The sequence below is a fragment of the Tachypleus tridentatus genome, chromosome 11 (assembly GCF_004210375.1).
Source record: "Tachypleus tridentatus isolate NWPU-2018 chromosome 11, ASM421037v1, whole genome shotgun sequence".
NCBI classification, from domain to species: Eukaryota; Metazoa; Arthropoda; class Merostomata; order Xiphosura; family Limulidae; genus Tachypleus; species Tachypleus tridentatus.
Window position 1 is genome coordinate 28,682,578 of NC_134835.1, and position 20,206 is coordinate 28,702,783.

Sequence of the window (20,206 nt, forward strand, 5' to 3'; positions counted from 1 at the left end):
ACCCTCTTCGTTGTTTAACCAGTAGCACTGTCAAGTATATAGGTTTTCATTTCAATGGTTCCTATGATATGGTAATATATAAACAAATACCATATGTTTCATTTGAAATACCAACATATTTTGAAGACAAACATAAAAGCACTTAGCACTTGCTCAAAATCATATATTGGATTTGCTGTTTATTCATATCAATTGGGCTATCTGCTGAGTCCACTGAGGGGTATCGAACCCCTGATTTTAGCGTTGTAAGCCCGTATAGTTACCGCTGTACCAGCAGGCTACTAAATAATCTACTCTTTATTGTATACTATAAGTTACCAACTTCCTTGAGAATAGGGTATTTATCGTATAATTCTATCCTATTGGTATCTTTTCGCAAGCGTAGTCAATAGAATATGCTACTACGTGAACCAGCAGTAGATTTTCGATACAGCTAAGCAATCCTATCTTTGCTGAGAGTTTGCCTGTTTGTTGGATTCAGTGGGTTATCTATGTTAACATGCTCTAATTTGGAAGTCAAAGAGCAAAAGGAGAAAGCATCTAGTCAACACTGTCCACCACCAACTCTTCGGCTACATTTTAACAACAAAAAATGCTACTGACCATCAAACTACAATGGCTCCAAGACTGAAAGAGTAGGAATATACGGTTAGGAACTCGAACCCGAGGTACCCCGATCAGAAGTTCAATGTTTCAACCATGACAGACTCTTTTGGTGACACATGTGAGATTCTTTAGGTGACACATGCCAGATTCTTTTGGTGACACATGACAAATTCTTTTGGTGACACATGACAGCCACTTTTGGCGACACAAATTTCCATTTTCCAAAGCTGCTCCCAGTTTGTTCATTTATTAATTTGTTGTGCTAAATCTTAGAAACTATTCAACTTCAGCAACATTACTCTTAATAGTTATAAGATATATCATAATAATTTTGTTCGACACTTATGAAATAGATTTAAAATTAACAATGTTGCAGCATTGTTGGTTTTAGCTTACTGTCTCAAACATATTACATCTATAATTAAATCATCATTTTTATTAGTAGGTCTAAACGCAAGGTTAATAAGTTTGTTGATAGGCAAAGGGTCAAACCCGAGTGTGACCCAACTGTTCACGTTCCATTACCGCTAAGGAAAAACAGGGGGCTTTGCACTTTTGGGGCGTGAATGTTTCATAAGAGCAGCGGTTAACCCTACAATAGCCCAAGTATAGCCCAAGAGTAGACTGTGGGTACTGTTGAATAGCTGGTTTTCTCTTTTCTACCATTTCAAAATTACAGACTGATAGTGAAGTCTGTTTTTAAAATTACAGACTGATAGTGAAGTCTGTTTTCAAAATTACAGACTGATAGTGAAGTCTGTTTAGTCTGTTTTAGTTTTAGTTGCTGTACAAGTAAGGCTTCTTTGATTTTGCATTTGTTTATATTTGTTTTCCTCTTTTATGTCTGGGTGTTTTCTTTGGTTATTTATGTTTATTTGATTTGCAGTGTTCATATACGTATGAATGTGTTATTTTTTTGTGTTCTTTGAATCTAGTTTCCATTTTTCTGCTTGTTTCTCCAATATAGAAATCGTGGCAGTTGTTGCACACTACAACTATACGGCGCCCCCAAACCTCACAAACCTGATTGTCGACTACGACCCATAATGTCGAACTACGAATCATTTAACTGTAACCTTGGTAAATATATAGAGTGAGCATTTTCTAAATGTGTAACATGAGCCGGTTTCTTTTTCAAAGACTCTTTTATCTTTAAATCTATTCTTAATCAAATAACCGTAAAGTCTTAATGGACAGTTTTGATGTAATATCTCTCTTCACAGAAGTCCCAACAACTTAAGCCTGCAAGATAGTTTTAGAACGTTATATCCAAGATCCCAACCCATTACTGTACACGTCTCCAGCAGCCAATTAGCAACATTTACAGAATTCATTACCATCAAAACTAACTACGTTCAATAAACAAAATTACCTAGAAATAAATGGCCTAAGTATGGGAATCCCGTGTAACCTGTTCTAACCAACGTTTTTATGACACAGATTGAATCTCAAGCGATCAATTCAGCCTTACACCCACCACTATATTGGTATAGGTATGTTGATGATACAGTTGCTGGATTCACATCTACAGAACACACACTTTGTTTTTTCAACCTCGTTAACTCGATACACCCCAACATTAAGTTCACCTGTGAACATGAAAAAACTAACCAAATAATATTTCTTAACCTCGAGATCACTAAAACCGGTATACAATTCTAAACAGAAATCCACAGGAAAATCACCCGTACTGGATTATACATTCCCTGGGCCTTAGAACATGAAACAAAACAAAAACTCAACGTATTAAGAAACCAAATAAACGCAGCCATAAAACCATGTTCACCTGATAAACTTAACAATGAAATCAACAAAATAAAACAACACTTCATCAAAGTAAATAAATTTCCTTAAAAACCGTGGAAAAAGTATACACACACATCTAGACCAACAACAAACAAACAACAATAAATCACAAGATACAACAAATTACAAAACCTTGTAGTGCTGTATACCATATGTTCCTGACATCAGCGAAAAAATAACCAACATTTGGATAAACTTATAACAAAACACAACATTCCAGTAAACACGAAATTTATTCAAAAACCAGGGATATAACTAAAGTCCATACTATGTAAAAACTACACTGACAAACACAGCAACAACATTATTTATAAAATACAATGCAACAACTACCACGACTTCTATATTGGAGAAACAAGCAGAAAAATGGAAACTAGATTAAAATAACAAAAAAAAACACCTTCACTCGTTTTTTTAACACTGCAAATCAAATAAACACAACATAACTATAGAAAATACCAAGATACGAAGTCGGGAGACAAATATAAACAAACGCAAAATCAAGGAAGCCCTACTTATACAACAACGAAAACCACAATTAAACTAATCTAAAGGAACACTATTATACCTATACTAATTAATAACCTAACATTCACCTGCAGCGCCCCCTACAATCAGGAAACTCGTTTATACTCTCGTCCCTAAAACATGTGTCCGTCAACGGTCACATTCAAACTCTCTCTTTCTTAACCTGAAGGTGACCGAGGAAAGTCGAAACGTTGTTCTCTTTTTGTCAATAAAAGTGTTAATACCCGTCCCAGCTGTTCCGAGATACAAAACATAGAACACTTTAACCTATGGTTGATAAACTATATAAAGCATAGGATACTTTAACCTGTGGTTGATAAACTATATAAAGCATAGGATACTTTAACCTGTGTTCGATAAACTATATAAAGCATAGGATACTTTAACCTGTGTTCGATAAACTATATAAGACACAGGTTACTTCAGCCTGTGGTCAATAAACTATATAAGACATAGAATACTTTAATGTGTGGTCCATAACTATTTAAAATGTAGGGCACTTTAACCTGTGGTCAATAAACTATATAAGACATAGGATACTTTAACGTGTAGTCGATTAGCTATATAAAACGTAGGACACTTTAACCTGTGGTCCATAAGCTATTTAAAATGTAGGGCACTTTAACCTGTGGTCAATAAACTATATAAAATATAGGATACTTTAGCCTGTGGTCAGTAAACTATACAAGACATAGGAAACTTTAATGTGTGGTCCATGAGCTATTTAAAATGTAGGGCACTTTAACCTGTGGTCAATAAACTATATAAAATAAAGGATACTTTAGCCTGTGGTCAGTAAACTATACAAGACATAGGAAACTTTAATGTGTGGTCCATAAGCTATTTAAAATGTAGGGCACTTTAACCTGTGGTCAATAAACTATATAAAATATAGGATACCTTAGCCTGTGGTCAGTAAACTATACAAGACATAGGAAACTTTAATCTGTGGTCAATAAACTATTTAAGACATGAGACCTGTGGTCGATGAAATATACACCGTACGATTATTTATTTAAAAATCACGTTACACACGTACATATTTACAAGATTGTGGTTAAGATTTTGTGTGACTTTTTAAAAACTGCTCTATCTACAAACTATACTCTAACAATTAGATTCACAAAAAGACAAATATTTCTCCTTCAGGGACAGACAGCACAGATCATTGAAATTAAACTGTCTCTGTTTGTGAGTTGGTTAATCAGTGTTGTCAAGAAATTTAAAAAAAATATATATATTCGCTTATTGAATATACGCATCCAAAGACAAGAGTTCCAAGAGTTTCGTCATAAGTTCATTGATTTCATAAACTGGCGTATTTTCCTTAAGGGGCACCTCCAGTGACTAAGTCGTAAGTCTGTAGACTTCCGGTACTAAAATTCGGATTGCATAGATTTGTGCTTAACAGCAACCAACCCAATGGATGATTATCAAAATACGTTAATGATATGACATCATTCATCATTCATATTTTAACTATGTGTATGAATTGAATTAATTATAAAAATATCCTCGTAATTCTTATTTTTTATATTCTAATTATTTCCCGTCAAATTTAAAATTTACGGTTTAAAATTTAAAATTATTTTTTTCACTTTGGATGATGAAGGGAGGGGCCGTCTTATCAACTACTTATATGTTTATTACCAATGAGGGAATCTACTGACAAGAATTAATTCTACATAAATGGATTAGTTGGTCAAGTTTGTTTTTTATCTAAAGCCTGCAGGCCCACCGACAGCAATTCTAGACACAGGGAAAAATACTCAGTGGCCTACTAGAATAAGGCTGCTTATCTCTTCTTTAGTTTCTTTAGCGGAGGGTCCTGGGCAGATGTCCCCTTTGCCCTTCTTTGTCAACGGGCCAACATAAAAGCGAAAAGGTATAATGATTTAATTTTTAAAGAAGCTTTTTGAATAAAACTGCTTTTTTTAAGTCAAAGTTATGGTGCTAATATTATGTTTCTTTAAAACATGTGATGGTTGTAGCCCAATGTTTATTGTACCATATTTTGAATCAAAAGGTAATTGGCGTCTTATTAGTATAAAAACACGCCTTGTACTTAGAATTTATAGGTTCTCTCTACAAGTATAGAGTATGACCAGGTGGTTAGGGCGCACGTCTCGTAATTTAATGGTTCGAATGCCCGTCACACGAAATATGCTCGCTCTTTCAGCCGTGAGGTGTTATAACCTGACGGTCAATTCCATTATTCATTAGTATAGGAGTAGGCCAAAAGTTGGCGGTAGGTGGTGATGACTAGCTGTCTTCTCTTTAGTATTACACTGCTAAAATACGGACGACTAGTGCAGATAGCTCTCGTGTAGCTTTGCGCGAAATTCAAAACAAACAAATATTCAAATCACAATACTTGATCGGAGTGGTCAAAAAGTTGGCTGTGGGTGCTGTTAACTATCTGTTTTTCTTTTATTCAAAATTATATACAAAAAAGCTTTTGTAGAGTCGTGGGAGAAGAAGCCTAAGACAACTAACCTTAGTCATTTATTATGTATTGAATGATTGACAAAGTAGTTTAATGTCACTTCAAATAGCACTTAAGCTAAGACATTTATGTTTTATTGCATAAAGATTTATGTAGTTAACTTTTTTTTATTCTAATAAAGATTAAAACTGTAAATTTTGTACCCGTAAATTTTGAAAGGTTTTTCTTGGTAAGCATGTGTGTTTTAGCGCAAAACCAAACTCAGCTATCTGTTATGGTTGGCTGTTTTGAATTTCGTACAAAGCTACTCGAGAGCTATCTGCGCTAGCCGTCCCTAAATTAGCAGTGTAAGACTAGAGGGAAGGCAGCTAGTCATCAGCACCCACCGCTAACTCTTGGGCTACTCTTTTACCAAGGAATACTGGGATTGACTGTCACATTATAACGCCCCCACGGCTGAAAGGGCGAGCATGTTTGGTGCGACCGGTATTCGAACTCGTGACCCTCGGATTACAAGTCGAACGCCTTAACACGCTTGGCCATGCCGGGCCCTATCTGCTATCTCTAGCACACGTAACCGAACATACTTCGCTTTTTTCTAATCCGATAATTTTTTACCAATTTTTATTCTAATAAAATAGCCAGAGAGGTATGATCCGAAACAAGGTAACTATATTTTAGTTCTGAACTACACATTTTAATTACATTTTATTAGTTCGTCAGTTGGTGTTCAGAGAATGACTTGTTTATCTCTCACTACTGCTTTATGAAATATACGTGTGCGTATCACATTTTGACATTTTAATTTCAAAACAAATAAACCATTTGTGAAAAAAAAAAAGTGAGCTCTCTGTTTATCTTTTATTTTTCTTACTTCTGTTTCTTAAAATCGTGCATATTTATTAAAATGATTTTTCCGTCTGGTATCACAAACATATTAGAACGATCCTGGAACCTCATCACATCGTTACAGTCCATATCATTACGTCCAGTCATACTCTATCAGACAACCGTGCATTTTGACAAGAGCCCTGCACTGTAGCTTAAATTTCAAAACGGGCTCCATCCGTAAAACCACTTGGTGGCTCAGCCGTACTTCTACAACCTTTTAATATAAGAACGTAATTTTGATATACATGGTGGATAGAGCATAGATAGCTTGTTATGTAGATTTTTGAATACAAATAAACAAACATTTTTTACAACTGTATGATAAATATAATTAATAGATGAATTTTTCCCTACTTTGTACAGACTGAAGTCAGAAAACATTATTGATTCAAGATATTTTCTATTTATAAACTCATAGAACAATCAGTTAAGAACAACAAAACAGCATTAACCGTGTTAAAAAACAACACAACTATGTTCTGGTCTAATGACCGTGTTTTTGTTTCTTTATTTTATGTCATTTGTAAGTCAAATTTTGTAATTAATGCATCGTATTATTAGACTGTATTACTTATTGATTTAAGCAAGTTCTTGTGTGTCACTAAGCACAAAGCTACACAAAGAGCTATCTGTGCTCTGCCCACTACAGATATCGGAGCTATCTGTGCTCTGCCCACTATAGATATCGGAGCTATCTGTGCTCTGCTCACTACAGATATCAGAGCTATCTGTGCTCTGCTCACTACAGATATCGGAGCTATCTGTGCTCTGCTCACTATAAATATCAGAGCTATCTGTGCTCTGCCCACTATAGATATCGGAGCTATCTGTGCTCTGCTCACTACAGATATCGGAGCTATCTGTGCTCTGCTCACTATAGATATCGGAGCTATCTGTGCTCTGCTCACTACAAATATCAGAGCTATCTGTGCTCTGCTCACTACAGATATCGAGCTATTTGTGCTCTGCTCACTATAAATATCAGAGCTATCTGTGCTCTGCCCACTATAGATATCGGAGCTATCTGTGCTCTGCTCACTACAGATATCGGAGCTATCTGTGCTCTGCTCACTACAGATATCGGAGCTATCTGTGCTCTGCCCACTAAAAATATCGAAATCCGGTGTGTGTGTGTTTTTCTATAGCAAAGCCACATCGGGTTATTTGCTGAGCCCACAAAGGGGAATCGAACCCCTGATTTTAGCGTTGTAAATCTGTAGACATACCGCTGTACTAACGGGGGGCACGAAATTCGGTTCTGGCGGTAGCAGACCGCAGACCTGTTTTAATGATGTACTATAGGTTAGAATTTCGTAGTTTTCTAACAATGACCAAAATTTCAACTGTGGTATCAACAGGTATTTTTTTTATATAAGTTTAATGTATACCTCGATCCTGTTTGTCAACACAGAAAACAAAATATTCGAAATAGAAATCAAATGATATTACTATTATTATTTTCGATATCTGCAGTAGGCAGAACACAGATAGCCCATTATACAGCTTTGTGCTTCCCAATAAACATTAGGGGTTCGATTCTCCTAGGTGCACTCAGCAGATATCCAGTTAAAACACACACGCACAACAAACAAAATCAAAGGAACAAAAGGACCCGTTACCATGAAATATATCTTTAACTTAATGTAATATATTTTCAATTAAATTGACAGTGTGGTTAGGATTTCATCATTTTACACCCCCCCCACTCTCATCCTAATTACTTTGTGATAAGTTTAGAAGTTTTCAATACTAAAATCGGAACTGGATAACCATGGAAGGCTTAGTTCAGACAAACAATAGAGTAACTTTGGGTTTAAAAACAAGGTTACAAATAAATAAATTTTTACTTAACTTTACAATTAGTAGGTAAACATAATTTTTTTCTAATTACAGCGACATCTAGTTACTTTTATTTTTGTTATATCTTTTCTTTCTTCATTTGAGCACATGAAATGGAACTTCACGAGCACTCCACATACCCTCGTGAAGTTTCATCAAGCGGACATTTCTCTACCCTTAACTAAATGCTTTGATCAATTTATTTTTAGCCTACGACGACTTTTATGTATATTTTCAAATCGTTTTAACGTGTTGATCTTCGAAATAAAAACAGTAAATAATTCATGACAGTAAACAAATTATGTTAAGGGTGTCGAACACCGATATGCTAATTTTTTTTTAAAATATATAATTCGGCACGTCACGAGCCTGCCACAGCCAATACAAAGTCGCGGTGTAAGGAAAGGTGTCATAGCTGTACTTGGAAATTAGCATGTAGTAGGCAGTAATGCCACAGACCTTAATTACTTTTGAGAAGAAAATTATAGAAGACTTATAGTGATACACGCAGATGTGTGATTTATAATTTTATTAGAGAGGAATATATCTTGTTCTTAATAACATTGAAAAACAAAGGAGTATGGATCAACTTAGTGTACCAAGACCATTTAGAAAAATAACTGTAACAAGTCTTAACCCAGTCATGGTGAGCAAAGTACGACATAATGTAAGACAGCCCTAGTATAGCTCTGCGCAAAATTCAAATCAACAAATTACCACAGATTTTAGGCCTATCTGAAAATAAGTTAATAACACAGTGCAAAAAATGTGTTTTAGGCTCACGTTGGAATAAGTTCCTTCGTTTGATTTGAGATGTTCTTTCATTCAAACCGCTAGGTGGCATACTTTCTAACAATGAGTGAAAAACTACAGCACATGGACTAAAAATGAGTTTAATACATTACAACTAACTGTCTAACAATAAGTAAAATTTCACGGTTGTCTAACAGCATGTTTATACACTTTGTTAAGCTAAGTTATGGTCTCACCCTCACTTAAATATCAAAAATCTTCACAAAAGGAGTGTCACTGTATTTTTTTATTTCAAAAAATAAAGTTATTGTTGTTCAAGATATTTTTAGTACCACTAAGCTTTTGTTTCTTTGTATACTACTTGAAACTGGTAGTTAAGCACTAAATAACAAATTATTGCATGAACATAAACTCGCGATTTATTAGCCACTAGTTATGTTGTCATAATATGAGAACACACTTGTTGATCTATATCTCTGTGTGTGTGTGCATGCCATATAAGAGAGAATATGTTTTGTTTTTTAATAACACCTAAGGTTAACTTTTGAAACGTACTTCTAAGAAAGTGGTGAAACCTATTTTCTGAAAATAACTCTTTTTTTTAAATTATCTTTATGTTCCCAAATTACTGTGTGAAGAATGTGAATAGAAATAATGCTTTAGCCAACAAATGTAAAAATTTTAAATTTGGCGGAAGTGAGATACGTTGAACATTCCATTAATAAAGCTATATTCTTCTAAGCCTTATTCTACAGGGTATTCGGAAAATCACTGTGCTGTTTTGTAATCATATTTTATTCAGTCTATTTCAAGTCAGCAACTGATAGCGGTGTTTAAAAACAAAATAAGAAGGATCCAGGCCTGTATTGATGCCAACGGGGGTCACTTTCAACATTGTTTATAATTGTCATTCATATTTACCTCCTGTATTCTATATTGAAACATGTCTTTTAATAAATGTACAAGTGCACAGTGACTTTCCGAACACCCTGTATAACAATTTGTCTAAAAAATCTGTTGTTAACAAGCGTAAAAATCAAGATGGAGAGACATTCTAAGAGACTAGCTTTGAAATTAGAACAACAGAGGGCGCTATAGATAAAATGGATGGCACTGCGTGACATGTGTTTTTGGCAGATTTTGATATATCATTCTAGGTATGTATAATGAATGGTAACTGAAATTATTAACTGAAACAAAATAGATGAATACAATCTCGTAAATATATCAGATCGCTACTTAGTGGTTCAACGAAACTATCTGACTCTGATGATAATTACATTTGCATATGACCTATCTATCTTTCTAAGTAAAAGACAAACAAGTCCATGCTTCGTTTATAGGTACGTTTTCTAGCATTCTGAAAACTGCCGAAATTTTCTATTGATTGCTGCTTTGGGCTTGACTAGAGCTGCTACAAACGCGTGCCAAACGTCGTTGCTCATTGGTTCTTCACTACCGTTCTTCTCACAACTCCCGGATGTCATACCAAATCGGTTCTCTTACGTCCTGAGTGTATTGACTGCCTACTGTGCACAGTCATTCCGAGTCTTGTAAAGCCTAAAGCCCGGTACTACGTCTTTCCTGCCTTGGAAATTCTTAACATCTTTCACTACACTATGGTAAGTATCCAAATTTTCTTATCGTTCTCATCAGCTTTAGGAAACTGATAAATAATGGCCGATAGACTAGAGAGGATATACTTGGCCGGTTGATAAACTGAAAAGAATAATGATATTTGTTGAAGAATGTATCATTCAACAAGTGACGCAGATTTGCCATTTGGTATTGAATGACAGTCGGTTAATAACACTTTTGATCAAGTGTTCATCTATCAGGTTTATTTTTTGAAGTTGCGATTTTTAGCTTGAATCACTGTCAGAGAAAATAGACTTAGTTGTTGTTTTTTATTATTCTTGTTGTACAGAGTTCATAGTGTTACCATCTAGTAGTTCATTACTGTTGCTAGGCGATTTAACATCGCGTTTCTAATAAAACTTTCTTTAATGTACTTTAGTTTTGAAAATCAGTCAGAGCTTAGTGTGTAAGATTGATTATTTCACGAGGTAAGTTTTATTTTCGGAAAAAAACTTACTTTTTTATCTTTTATCATTTCAAAAGATATCCAAAGAAGACGTTTAAAAATCATCCTGTTCAATAGAACTTGAAGTTGAAATTTTTATTAGCAATAAATAAACAAATGAGGCATTGTATATACACATATATATATATATATATAACACTGAATATTCATTTATACATTCGTATTACCTAAGTTTATCTTTAACTCATTGTAATTTTATTGTATTAAAAATGTTTTTAACACTATATTTGGACTAGCATTATGACAGAATGCTACCTAATTAAGATTTAAATATTCTGTCATAAAGAATTAACCTAATAATATGATGCAGTTATCTGGTAAAAAAAAAAACAAAGAACCATTCCGTTCCTTAAAACCACAATATAGTTCTTTTACAGTTATTATTTAGTTTTCTTATTTAAACAATTTCCAGAAAATGAACTTGAAAATTATTGTTTTTCTAAATAAATTTAAAAAATGACAGTTACTCCAAAATATTGTCTTTGGGTATAGACTCTATTCTTGTGGGTATAAACTACTTGTGCAATTTAAAACAAACAATTGACTCGCAGAAATACGTTCTGAAGTTTTTATTATACAGATGGCGCTGTTAGTAGGTGTTTACGTTACTGAGAGCAAGACAGATTATCCAGGAACGCCTACCTTCATAAATCCTACATTAATAAATAAATAAAAGAAAAAAACTGTTTAAAGTATTTTTTATTTACTACTATTTAGTTTAGGTTTCCAGTATTAACAGTCAGTTATACAATACAATTTTTTTTCTATTTTTACTTTACTTTTCTCGCAATAGAAAATGATTTTATGAACTACATACAAACATAATATTACAGTGTTGAAGCTTTTATAACAATGATAATTTGTTTGTGAGAAGCTCAGTCCAATATTTCTTAACACGTTTTCTCATTAACTGCTCGCATTAATAGTGGTTTTATGAAAAGACAGGCTCTACTGTCGTTAACAAACACAATACTGCGATAAAATGGTGAATACGATTTTAAAGGGCATCTTATGGTGTACGTGATTTTAAAGGGCATCTTATGGTGTACATGATTTTATCGGGCATCTGCACATAGTAATCACAACTTATAATGACAGTTAGTATGATAAAATTACAGTAACATATACTCTGGATTGTCAGAGATTAAAATGAATGTTACTTGTGATAGACTAAATTCCGCCTCATACAGATTTTACTGGTGATTATATAAGAGAAAATAAAACTTAGCATGTTTTATAACATTTTTAATTTGTGAGAACACGCCTTTTTCTGTTGAAAATAATACATGTACCTCGTTATAAAACAGAAACTAGCAGTTTTCTTGAGTAATAAATGCAGAAAATTACGCCACGAAATGAAACATAAACGTTTTGTTTGGAATTCGTTACGATATAGGATTAACCTTTGTCAGAGTTAAAAGACTATTTTAGACTATGCTATTTATTTTAACAGCAGAAAGGAAATTGGTAAACAGCAATTTTACGTCCTCTTTAACCATTTTCTAGTGATTTTCTTTATTTGTTTGTTGTCAGTGAGGTATCGTTGTCGCGCCTGTCGCGGGGATTGAATCCCCCGTTTTAGCGTTATAAGTTCTAAAGATATTTTCGGTGAGAAACTGTTCACTTTACAGACGCTGTTTTCATTTTACATAACGATAGATGCTTCTAAACAGTTTTGTTTTCTTATTTCAAGTTTTAGAAGTACCAAAATGAATTAACTTAATAATTTGGCACGTTTTCCTGGCAAAAAACAAACCAAAACATTCGATTTCATGATACTACGATACATTTCTTTCAGAGTTGTTATCTAACCCCCTAGTGGCTCAGTGGTATATCTACTACAAATAAAGTATTGCTACCCGTGGTGGGCAGAGCACAGATAGCCCATTGTGTACCATTGTGCTTAATTACAACTAACTGTGTGTTTTCCGTATAGCAAAGCCACAAAGGGCTATCTGCTCAGCCCACCGAGAGGAATCGAACCCCTGATTTAATTACAACTAACCATTTGTTATTTTGATGCATTCTCTATGAGATTACTTTAGTGTAAAATTGTTACCACCAGTAATTTATTGTTTATTTGAACTAAAAAGTGAAAGAACTATTCATATTATGAGTAAAAGATATTGTACAATTAGTTTACGCAGAGTTCTTCTTTCCAAGATAGTTGTCTGTAAAAGATAAAATTTATATATAAGACTTAAAAATAGAAGAGTTCTTCTAATGTTTTGAGAGTTAAATGCTGTAGACAACAAAATATTTTGAAATCTCACTCCAATTATCCGTTCTGAAAACCACAAACCTAAAAGCTGTTTTCTACAAATGAGATTCCTTTGGCTGTTTAACCCTATTACTCCCCAATAATCAAAAAGGATTTAAAATTCCTTTTCTTGAACATTTTCTTAAGAAAACATTAATGGAAAATCACCTATCTCCTTGTTCTTTGAATACCTAGTACTTGCGTGAATAATCTAACTAGATAAATATTTATATAAGTTCTATTGTAATTAAACTTCAAGCAAACCAAGCTACGGTTTTCTAAGCGGAATGCCAAAGCAAATCACAAAGGTGAGTTCTAACTCTTTCACAGTCCACATTTAGTTACTAGAAACCGTACGTTACAGGGAAGCAAGTTATAATACATAAATATCACTAAATAAAAATAACGATGAAACACAATGTGGAAACTTAAGCCTAAATGCAATTTATTAGTTACGTGCACGTGTCGTAGGTCATTTGCAATAGTAAGCGACTGTTTCAGTCCGCGTTGCACGTACTACCTTCCTTTAACAGAAAATATCTCACTTCATCTTCAGATGTGGTCATTTGTCGATTGGTCGTTTTGGTAGTCGCCTCGTATTTAGCTTCTGTTTTCATGTTATTGTGTGGTAGTGTTACCTGTTTGTTGACAAACAGGAGTTTCTAGATGACGTACGATAATCAGAGTTTCCAGATGTTGAAAAATTTACAAGAATCTTAATATTCCACAACTGGACTGAAGACAAGACAGAGACAGGCATTTATTTAATTGTGGCTGTTAGGAATTGCTGTTCTGCTGACCATAAGCTCAATAAGGACTGTAGGACAGGACACGACGAAACGATTTGGGGGCACTGCTCATTTTGATTATTATGATAATCACTGGAAGTTCAAGCATTGTGTTTAATCATTTTATTGTTCGATCTGTTGCCAATGGTTACGTTTTGACTAAATAATTAAAAGTTCTTGATGTAATCCTGTTTAATACAACAATTTTGAGTTAGTTCAGTTACAGTGTTTATCAAATCGAATCAAAATAGATATTTTATGTTATGGTACGACATCAGTATGAATCTAAGCACAGATCTTGTTTCATATTCTCTATGAATTGAAGTATACGTCTTATATTATGAGATAATGTCACTAAATGATGCATCTTAATGGTCAAACTCACAATGACAGGATTATAATGGAGTACTTTGAAGAAGAAAGGTCAGGGGCCATGGACTGTCCAGTTAGGAGTCGTGATCTTTACTATGTGTTTGTTCTCCTTAGCCAATCATAAGATACTGAAAGTTTGGTATTGTGAAAACTAAGAAATGGGGCAAGGGCTCTAACCTGTTGTTTGTAACTTGAATATAATCCCAGAAAATCTACCAGTAAAAGTGGGTCTTGTTCGAACATCTTGTTTCTTTCTTTTAGACAAGTAAACTTAGTCTGAATTTAGTTTGAAAATATGTTGCTAATAGTGCTTGAGAAAAGGTGAAACCTTCAAATTCGAATATCGATTAATAGAACGTATTCAGTGTATGCATTGCTATCCTGAGGTGTCCTTTGATTTAAACTCTGTTGTTTATTGAGTTCTGTAACTTTTAAAGTCACTTTAGTGTTGATAAAAAGGTTACAAGTACGAACATAAAATAGGATACAACTAAAAACAGTGTAATAAGACGATATTTGTTGAAACGCAGGATCAGCCGTTCATCACTGTTTTGACAGTGGGGTATTATATTGAGTGTATATAGTGGCAAACTTCTAATACGTCTAAAATGATTATTTCTAGAATTTGTACATTTTATAAGACTCAAATATCTATGAATATGAACACAATCACCTGAGAAAGAGCACGAAAATCACGCCACCCAGTATTGCTATGAATGTAGAATATTTCTCAGGCAAGGAGTATTTCTTACAGCGTGTAAATCGGTTCGTCTTCTACTGATCCGTATTTAAAGTTTTCGTAACAAATAAATTGATACATATGTATATATTATTTCTTTCAAATATATAGAACGACAGGCACAGAAATGCTGATGCGTATTTATATTTTTCGTAACACAAAATTTGGTATACACTACTTATTTCAAGCATATAGATCAGCAGGCACGTAAATATTGACGTAAAGTGTGTTTTAATAAGTCAGTTATAACGCATTGATTGAAACACAAAATTAGTCCATTTTGGTTCAGTTTTCAAGTGTTAATGATTAATTGCTGTTTCATTCGACAACAAGTCCCTTGTCCGCACAAAGATACCAATTAACCAACTAATCTAAAACAAAATAACAATTTTGTACTTAATAAGGCTAATTAAGGTAAACTTCCAAAAACCTCGCTGGTACAGTAGTAAGTCTAAGGATTTATAACGCTATATACTGGGGTTCGATTCCGCTCGGTGGTGGCTTTGCTATAAGAAAACACGCGCTTCTAAGAAACTCGCTAGGCGGACAACATATATTTTAGTCGTATATATATATATATATATATCTAACACCGCCCTCTACATTCCAACACTCAGTTACACAACCCCTTCCTAACATGTGGTCAGCCTCCGGTCAGTTACCTTCTTTCTTTCTTTGTAAACCTGACGATGACCGAAGAAGGTCGAAACGTTGTTCGCTCTTCTATGTAAAATAATTTCTCAACCTAAACGAACCGTTTTTACATATATATTTCTCTACAAGTGGGTTTCTCGACATCACTGATTTTAGTCGGTACAAGTTACTTTTGCGACAATGCACGACATAACACGTCAGTCAGTATAGTTTTAAATGAAACGTATTTATCGCTCTAACTCATAAAAATCTTAATTATTACAACTGATTTGTGAAACGCTGTATTTTAAACGTTTCAAACATTCTCTTGTGTGATTCTATGTGGAGTATTCTTAAATTTTTAACCGTTTAAATCTATCACCAGAAAACAGTTGTTAGTTGGTCAAAAATAAACATCACAATCTCTTGGTAACAATGTAAAAAATATGCCCGTTTTGCAAATTTCGGAATGAAATCTCGGCAGTAATAGAAGAAGAAAGAACTTGCGCAGGTTTTCGCAAGAACTCTCAAAGACAATGTCCACCAACGAAACGCTGAGTTTCGATTACGTCATCACCGACAATAACGTTGTTATTTTTATAAGCTTACCAATTACTTACGTTTCAAAACTGTTCTCTTCTTGCTGTATTGGGTCGAATATAAACTAACGTTCATGGACGTCGTAATAAGTTATATTTATTATTTTCAGTGACGGATTAACAGTATTTCCGACTGTAATATTCTTATGCATATCTCTTGTAAATTTAACATAGTTGCATACTAAACAGACTGTCAGACAGAAATTTATGCATGCTTATAGTGAAAACCCAGGACGCTAACTTGACATGAATAATAAATTACGAGTATTAACGTACACAAAAACTGGCGTGCAAAGAAAGCCACCATTACAATACTTTCAGTTACCAACTAAAAAATAAAAAAGTATTTAAAAGTTGTCCTTAGCAGAAGTGCCTAAGCCAGTCCTTCATCCTTTTAGCAGATAAAAACCCATAAATATTATCTTTAATGTAGTAAGTAATCATTATACTTTAACAAACGTCGATCGAGCTGTTCGGTCTTATGTTCTCAGCCACTGCTGTTTCTAAGGAGACAAAATACACGCAGTCCTCGAATAAAAGAAACAAATTAAAGTAAAATAGCAAACTTCTATTTTGTAAATACTGAAAACTTTATGTTTGTACAAACAATGAATGTTATTTGGCAAAGTGACATGATTTTTTTTTTAAGAGTCCACAAAAGTAACTTTAGGGTTAATATCTCAACAATACTTGAAAAGAACCTTTCGTTGGAATATAATGCATTACCATAAGGAATTTCTACACAGCATTAGGTTTGTTAACAAACTGTTTACCGTAATGTAATAAGAAAGCAAGTAATACAATTTAGGAACGTCTATTTGTAATGAGGTATTTTTTTCGTGGTAGGTGGTCAAAGTAATCACCATCTTGTGTGCTATAGGAAGTCAAACTGTTGCTTCCGGCAATGACTGACGATTAGAGCTCTCGACTCGCAATCTGCTATCCCTTTCAGCCGTGGGGGCGTTATAAGTAACTATCAATCCTACTATTCGTCGGTAATCCAATAATTTGGCGGTGGGTGGTGTTGACTAGTTGTCTATCACCGCTAAATTGGGAACGAATAGCGCTGATCGTTTATCTTTGGACGAAATTCAAAACAAACCAAACCAAATATGGGAAATATATTGTTGTTAACATCATCAGTAAGTAAGCTGTTAACATCACCAGTAAGTAAGCTGTTAACATCATCAGTAAGTAAGCTGTTAACATTATCAGTAACTAAGCTGTTAACACCATCAGTAAGTAAGCTGTTAACATCATCAGTAAGTAAGCTGTTAACATCACCAGTAAGTAAGTTGTTAACATCATCAGTAAGTAAGCTGTTAACATCACCAGTAAGTAAGCTGTTAACATCATCAGTAACTAAGCTGTTAACATCAACAGTAAGTAAGCTGTTAACATCATCAGTAAGTAAGCTGTTAACATCACCAGTAAGTAAGCTGTTAACATCATCAGTAAGTAAGCTGTTAACATCATCAGCAAGTAAGCTATATTTCGTGAAATTTGTATTTAGTTTTTGTGTTATCCAACCAGAAATTCTGCGGCACCAGAGAATCCTTTGACAACCGTTATGCGTTTCAATCTCATGTTAAAAGTAATTTTAATACCTTTTTACTTACAACAATTGTTACGAGATAACATGCTGTAATGTCGTTTTAAACATGGCATACAATGTCACGTAATTTCAAGCTTAAATTGAACGATATATTAATAACAGATGAGTTCATTTAACTTAAATTATTTCGTTAAACTTTAAAAATGACGTTGAACCCGTGTACGTTTGTTATGTATTATGTTAATTTGAAGGTTGTCACAAAAATTTAGGTTGTGTGTAAAACTTGTTAGCTGCAGACGGTTTTTTCACTACTTTGAGATTTTGCGTAAAGGTAGTTCGCTAAACCATACTATTGGTATGTACATCGTGAAATTAAACAACATGAAATGTATTAGCATGATACAAACATCAGGAAATGTTTATTGTCTGAAACAGGAAAACTTGGTGTTCAGCATCTAGTTGGTGAAACCAACGCAAGGGTTTTCAACCCCTGTCAGTTAATAACATATTACTTCAGTAAAAAAAATATGTTTGTCACGATCCATTTTATTACGTGAGACTTAAGGCGTTTTGAAAAAAAGTTTGTTTGTTTGTTTGTTTTGAAATTTTGCACAAAGCTACTCGAGGGCTATCTGTGCTAGCCGTCCCTAATTTAGCAGTGTAAGACTAGAGGGAAGGCAGCTAGTCATCACCACCCACCGCCAACTCTTGGGCTACTATTTTACCAACGAATAGTGGGATTGACTGTAACATTATACACCCCCACGGCTGGGAGGGCGAGCATGTTTAGCGCGACGCGGGCGCGAACCCGCGACCCTCGGATTACGAGTCGCACGCCTTACGCGCTCGGCCATGCCAGGCCATTTCGAAAAAAAAAATGTCTTTTGTTTATCGTGAGGGAATAATTCACTTTATGATATGAACAAACATGTTTTTAAAACGTCCCTTTAGCTCTTGATACAAAACTGTGGTAAGAGTTACTAAAGTATCTTTAGCTCTTAATACAAAACTGTGGTAAGAGTTACTAAGGTCTCTTTAGCTCTTAATACAAAACTGTGGTAAGAGTTACTAAGGTCTCTTTAGCTCTTAATACAAAACTGTGGTAAGAGTTACTAAGGTCTCTTTAGCTCTTAATACAAAACTGTGGTAAGAGTTACTAAGGTCTCTTTAGCTCTTAATACAAAACTGTGGTAAGAGTTACTAAGGTCTCTTTAGTTCTTCATACAAAACTGTGGTAAGCGTTACTAAGGTCTTTTTAGTTCTTCATACAAATCTGTGGTAAGAGTTACTAAAGTATCTTTAGTTCTTCATACAAAAATGTGGTAAGAGTTACTAAAGTATTTTTAGTTCTTCATACAAAACTGTGGTAAGAGTTACTAAGGTCTCTTTAGTTCATACAAAACTGTGCTAAGAGTTACTGAAGTCTCTTTAGTTCTTGGTGTAGAACTGTGGTAAGAGTTAGTAAAGTATCTTTAGTTCTTGATACAAAACTGTGGTAAGAGTTACTAAAGTCTCTTTAGTTCTTGGTGTAGAACTGTGGTAAGAGTTAGTAAAGTCTCTTTAGTTCTTGATACAAAACTGTGGTAAGAGTTACTAAAGTCTCTTTAGTTCTTGGTGTAGAACTGTGGTAAGAGTTAGTAAAGTCTCTTTAGTTCTTGATACAGAACTGTGGTAAGAGTTACTAATGTCTCTTTAGTTCTTGATACAGAACTGTGGTAAGAGTTACTAAAGTCTCTTTAGTTCTTCATACAAAACTGTGGTAAGAGTGAAATCTATTTAGTTCTTGATACAAAACTGTGGTAAGAGTTACTAAAGTCTCTTTAGATCTTGGTACGAAACTGTGGTAAGAGTTAGCAACGATTTATCATTCTTTATGAAATAAAAACACTGAAATCTTAATTAATAGAGAGTTTTAGCTTTGTAACTCTAAATACACCAAACCTGAAACGCTGAAATCGTCTCTTATATTATAATTGTGAGCGAAGATCAGTAAACGTTACAAAAACTGACAAAGTATTTCTTATTGAATATGTGACTTGTTTAATGTCCACACATAAGTGTTGGCTTTTATCGTGGGAGTCTTTCAAGTTACTAGTGTTCAACTGTTTTAAAGATCTCCATGAAATGAAATGTTAAATACTGTTATCTACACAGCATATATAAGTATTCATCACTTCTGGAATTATTGTGCTAATATTTTAACAATTCTTAGAGAGCTACCTGTTTAATTGCTCTATGATTCGGTTACACGCTAATGCCCAATTCGCATTATCATGTTTCACTTAAT

General features: G+C 34.1%; 1 protein-coding gene across 1 annotated transcript in view; it reads left to right on the forward strand.

Moving 5' to 3' along the window:
• The first annotated feature begins 10,422 nt into the window (after window positions 1–10,422).
• LOC143231833 (glutamate-gated chloride channel-like) overlaps window positions 10,423–20,206 on the forward strand; it is a 210,885-nt gene continuing 201,101 nt past the window's right edge. The window contains exon 1 of the mRNA XM_076466506.1: window positions 10,423–10,491. The gene's annotated coding sequence lies outside the window, so the exon portion shown is untranslated. The remainder of the gene's footprint in view (window positions 10,492–20,206) is intronic.